Below are 5,563 nucleotides of genomic sequence, written 5' to 3'. Positions count from 1 at the left end.
TAATGCTGTAATAAATGTTACACCTCTCCTCTTAGAAGTCTGCATGAGAGCCGGGCGCAGTGGCTCACGCCTGTAACCCCAGCACTTTAGGAGGCCGAGGCAGGCGGGTCACGAAGTCAGGAGATCAACACCATCCTGGCCAACATGGTGAAACCCCGTCTCTACTAAAATACAAAAAAAATTAGCTGGTCATGTAGGCACCTGCCTGTAATCCCAGCTACTTGGGAGGCTGAGGCAGGAGAGTAGCTTGAACCAGGGAGTGGGAGGTTGCAGTGACCCGAGATCGCGCCACACTCCAGCCTGGCAACAGAGTGAGACTCCGTCTCAAAAAAAAAAAAAAAAAAAAAAAAGTCTGCATGAGAAATTTATTGGCATATCTAACTAGTAGTGGAACTGCTGAATCACACTGCAGGTGGGATTATACAAAATTTAGTTAAATGTACCAGATGCTCTCCACAGGGGCTGCTGCAGTTTACAATTCCAGGTCTCCACACCCCATCAGTTATCCATCTTTCCAATTTTTGTTAATCCAATAGGTGTCAAGTGATGTTGCTTTGCTTTGATTTGCATGTCTCTGATTTCTAGCAAGTTTGAGTGTATCTTTATGTATTTATGTACAGTTAGTCTTTTGGTGTCCATGGGAGATTGGATCCAGGACCTTCCGCAAATACCAAAATATGCAGATGCTCAAGTCCCTGATATAAAATGGGGTAGTATTTGCATATAACATATGCACATGCTCCCATATGATTTAAATTATCCCTAGATTACATATAATACCTAAGACAATGTAAACTCTATGTAAATATTGATTATACTGTATTGTTTAGGGAATGATGACAAGAAGAAAAGTCTGTGCATGTTTAGTACAGACACAACCATTCGTTTTTATATGTGAATATTTTCCATCCTCAGTTGGTTGAATCCACTAATATAAAACCCACGAACAGGAGCGGGCTCCCTGTGTGTGTGTCCGCTCGCCCTCTGCTGCGTCCTGCGGCGGCCCACTGCCCTCCTACCGTCCACCGTGGCTCTGCTGCACTCCGGCCGCGTCCTCTCCGGGATCGTCGCCGCCTTCCACCCGGGCCTCGCCGCCGCGGCCTCTGCCAGAGCCAGCTCCTGGTGGACCCATGTGGAAATGGGACCTCCAGATCCCATTCTGGGTGTCACTGAAGCCTTTAAGAGGGACACCAATAGCAAAAAGATGAATCTGGGAGTTGGTGCCTACCGGGATGATAACGGAAAGCCTTAGGTGCTGCCTATCGTCCACAAGGCAGAGGCCCAGATTGCCGCAAAGAATGTGGACAAGGAATACCTGCCCGTTGAGGGACTGGCTGAATTTTGCAAGGCATCTGCAAAACTAGCCCTGGGTGAGAAGAGCGAAGTCTGGAAGAGTGGCTGGTTTGTCACTGTGCAGACCATTTCTGGAGCTGGAGCCTTAAGGATCGGAGCCAGTTTTCTGCAGAAATTTTTTAAGTTCAGCCGAGATGTTTTTCAGCCCAAACCAAGCTGGGAAAACCACACACCCATCTTCAGGGATGATGGCATGCAGCTACGAGGTTATCGGTATTGTGACCCCAACACTTGCGATTTTGACTTCACAGGCGCTGTGGAGGATATTTCAAAAATACCAGAGCAGATTGTTCTTCTTCTGCATCCCTGTGCCCACAATCCCACGGGAGTGGACCCGCGTCCGGAACGGTGGAAGGAAAGAGCAACAGTGGCGAAGAAAAGGAATCTCTTTGCGCTCTTTGACATGGCCTACCAAGGCTTTGCCAGTGGTGATGGTGATAAGGATGCCTGGGCTGTGCGCCACTTCATCGAACAGGGCATTAATGTTTGTCTCTGCCAATCATATGCCAAGAACATGGGCTTATATGGTGAGCGTGTAGGAGCCTTCACTATGGTCTGCAAAGATGCGGATAAAGCCAAAAGGGTAGAGTCACAGTTGAAGATCTTGATCCATCCCACCTATTCCAACCCTCCCCTCAATGGGGCCCGGATTGCTGCTGCCATTCTGAACACCCCAGATTTGTGAAAACAATGGTTGCAAGAAGTGAAAGGCATGGCCGACCGCATCATTGGCATGTGGACTCAACTGGTCTCCAACCTCAAGAAGGAGGGTTCCACCCACAACGGGCAACACATCACTGACCAAATTGGTATGTTCTGTTTCACAGGGTTAAAGCCTGAACAGGTGGAGCAACTGACCAAGGAGTTCTCCATCTACATGACCAAGGATGGCCGCATCTCTGTGGCAGGGGTCACCTCCGGCAACGTGGGCTACCTTGCCCATGCCATTCATCAGGTCACCAAGTAATGTCCCTGGTGCAAGGAAACAGAGACAACCTTTCTGTCCTCAGCCTCTGCTATTGAGAGCTTCACACAGACGATGAGAGAAGGTGGATGGTGCTGAGTGGATCATTTCTTTCAACCACAGTGTGTAACACTCAGCATTTGAATGTTTCTCAGAAAAGAACATGTAGTGACACAGGGCAGAGGCATCCGTGGCTGGCATCTGGAACATTAAACCAAACTCTCTCCCCTGTCCTTTTATCTCCAACTTTTTTCAAAGAGTTTACATGTGCAAGAAAGTCATTGCACCAAAAAACCTGTCAATTATACCATTGCAATATTTCAGAAGTTTTAACTGAAGTGTCAGGTTCCTTGTGAGAAATAGCACACGTTAGAGGCTTTGAGAGAAGACCTAGTTCTGTCATGAACAGTCGGCCTTGTGTCTGTCCTCCCATCTTGGAGCAACCTTATCAACAGGCTGCACTGCAGAAATGATGTTTTATGAAAACCAATGAGGCTGCTGCCACTCCAGCAAGGAAAATAATGCAATTTCCTGTCTTATGTAAGAAAAAGAGAGCCTTCTCTTTTCAAAAAAAAAAAGAGAGCCTTGTCATTGCTGTTCTTTTCCTTACGTACAAACATTTTAAACTACTGCAGATTTTCATCCCGTTCTACTGCTTGACTGACCATCAACTCCATCCTATTGAGATTTATTTAAGAATGAAGAACATAATTTTCTGCTGATGCCATACCTTCACCTTTCTCAGCAAAGAATAGTGGACAGTAGGAAACTGTACTTTATCTAGGCATCCTCTTGAATGATTGTGCAAGTTTCTCTGGTTGGGATGTTGTCTCTGCCCAGTTGGACCTCCTCCCTTTGTTGAATGCGCTATACAGTCACTCATCTCACACCGTGAGTCCAGTGGTGCAGGGTGGTACCAGGAAAGAGGATATTCTAGGCTTTGTGTGCTGCTAGCTGGGCTCAGGCTTCACCTACCGGAAAGAACCACCATCTGCTCTAACCATGTAGACTTATTGAGGCCTGGTTTCTCTGTTACAATAAAATTACTGTAGACCCCCCCCCAAAAAAATATAAAACAAAACCCATAGATACAGAGAGCTGACTATACTTCCTAAGTTTGGAGTTTCTTATTCAGACCCTTTGCCCATTTTTCTATTGCAGTTACTGTCATTTTCCTATCAATTAACAATGTCTATACATTTATACATGGTATTTTCTGAATATTATTCACTTTTTTGCCAAGACATATAAGACTCTTCTCTCATTTTTTTCGCTATAAGAACCATCCATATTATATGTCTTTGAATAGAAATCTTTAATTTTGATACAATCAAATTTATCATGCATATGCCTTATTATTTTTACTTTTGAAGTTTTACCAAGTCATGCTTTATAAATATGTATATATATGCATATAAATCCTGTATTTCTATTAACTTTAATATAAAGTTTTTTTCCTCTTACACATTTAGTTTTTAATCAATTTTTTATATGTGTAATGTAGGGATTCAGTTTTATTTTTTAAAGAAGTTAGTTTTACAAATACATTATTTTTTATTGATCCATAATATTTTACTTATTTATGGAGTAATGTGATATTTTGTTACATGCATAAAATGTGTAATGATCAAGTCAGGGTATTTGGGATATCCATCATCTTGAATACTTATCATTTCTATCACTTGGGAACATTTCAAGTCCTCTCTTGTAGCTACTTTGTTATATGCCGTATATTATTGTCATTTCTAGTCATTCTAGTTCACTGTCAAACATTAGAAGTTATATCTTCTATCTAACTGTATGTTTGCACCCATTAATCAACCTCTCTTCATCCCCTCTCCCACTCACATACTCTTCTGCCTCTGGTATCTATCATTCTACTCTCTACCTCCATGAAATCAACTTTTTTAGCTCCCACATGTGAGGACATGAGTATTTGTCTTTCTATGCCTAGCTTTCTAAACTTAATACTTAACATAATGACTTCCAGTTCCATCCATGTTACTGCAGATGACATGATTTTATTCTTCTTAAGTCTGAATAGGATTCCATTGTGTATATATATGTATATATATACACACACCACATTTTCTCCATCCATCCATTGCTGAACATTTAGTTTTGTTTCATACATATGTTATTGTGAATAGTGCTGCAATAAATGTTGGAGTGCTTATATCTCTTTGTTATACTGATTCCTTTCCTTTAGGATAAATACCCAGTAGTGAAATGGCTGGATTGTATAGTAGTTTTATTTTTAGATTTTTGAGAAGTTCCACACTGTTTTCCATAGTGGCTATACTAATTTACATTTTCACTAACAGTGTATAAGAGTTCTTGATTACTCCAGCAAGTGGCTTATTGATGTTATCTTTTCAAAACACAAACTTTTTTGTTTACCCTTTGTATTATTTTGTCTCTATTTTGTTTAATTCTGTTCTGATCTTTATTTTATTCCTTCTACTAATTTTGGTTTCGGTTCACTCTTGCTTTTCTAATTTCTTAGGTGCATGGTTAGATTTTTAAAAAAATTCTACTTTTTGGATGTAGGTGTTTATTGCTTTAACCTTCCTCTTAGCACTGTTTTTGCTGTATCCCATAGGTTTTGGTATGTTGTGTTTTTATTTTGATTTGTTTCAAGAAATTTTTTTTGATTTCCTTCTTAATTTCTTTCTTGAGCAGGTTATTTAATTTTTAAATTTCATCCTTAATTTCTCCCAGGACATGTTATTTAATTTCCATGTATTTGTAAAGTTTCCAAAGTTTCTTTTGTTAGTGACTTCTAGTTTTGTTGATTGTGGTTTGAAAAGATAATTGACATGATTTCTATTTTTAAATGTTTGTTGAGACTTGTTTTGTGTCCTAACATATGATCTATTCTGGACAATGTTCTGTGTACCGATGAGAAGAATGTGTATTCTGTAGTGGTTGTACGAAATGTTCTTTAAATGTCTGTTAGGTCCACTTGGTCTAAGTCTGTTTTATCTGATATAGGTATAGCTACTCCTGCTTACTTTTGGTTTCTGTTTGCATGGAATATTATGTTACATTCCCTTACTTTCTGTCTATATGTGTCTTTACAGGTGAGATAAGATTCTTGTAGGTAGCATATAGTTGGGTCATTTTAAAAATTCATTCAGCCAGGCTGTATCTTTTAAGTGGCAGGCTTAATTTATTTACATTCAAGGTTATTATTGATAGGTGAGGGCATATTCCTATTATTTTATTAACTGATTTCTGGTTCTA

General features: G+C 40.4%; 1 pseudogene across 1 annotated transcript; it reads left to right on the top strand.

The window, feature by feature from the left end:
* The first annotated feature begins 951 nt into the window (after positions 1 to 951).
* On the top strand, positions 952 to 2,532 carry LOC126941032 (aspartate aminotransferase, mitochondrial-like; annotated as a pseudogene). Its single transcript, XR_007721058.1, has one exon. The product of XR_007721058.1 is annotated as an aspartate aminotransferase, mitochondrial-like (transcript).
* Positions 2,533 to 5,563: the final 3,031 nt, after the last annotated feature.

The sequence above is a fragment of the Macaca thibetana genome, chromosome 18 (assembly GCF_024542745.1).
Source record: "Macaca thibetana thibetana isolate TM-01 chromosome 18, ASM2454274v1, whole genome shotgun sequence".
NCBI classification, from domain to species: Eukaryota; Metazoa; Chordata; class Mammalia; order Primates; family Cercopithecidae; genus Macaca; species Macaca thibetana.
Note: the sequence above shows the minus strand (reverse complement) of the source record. Positions and strands in the feature narration are given on the sequence as shown.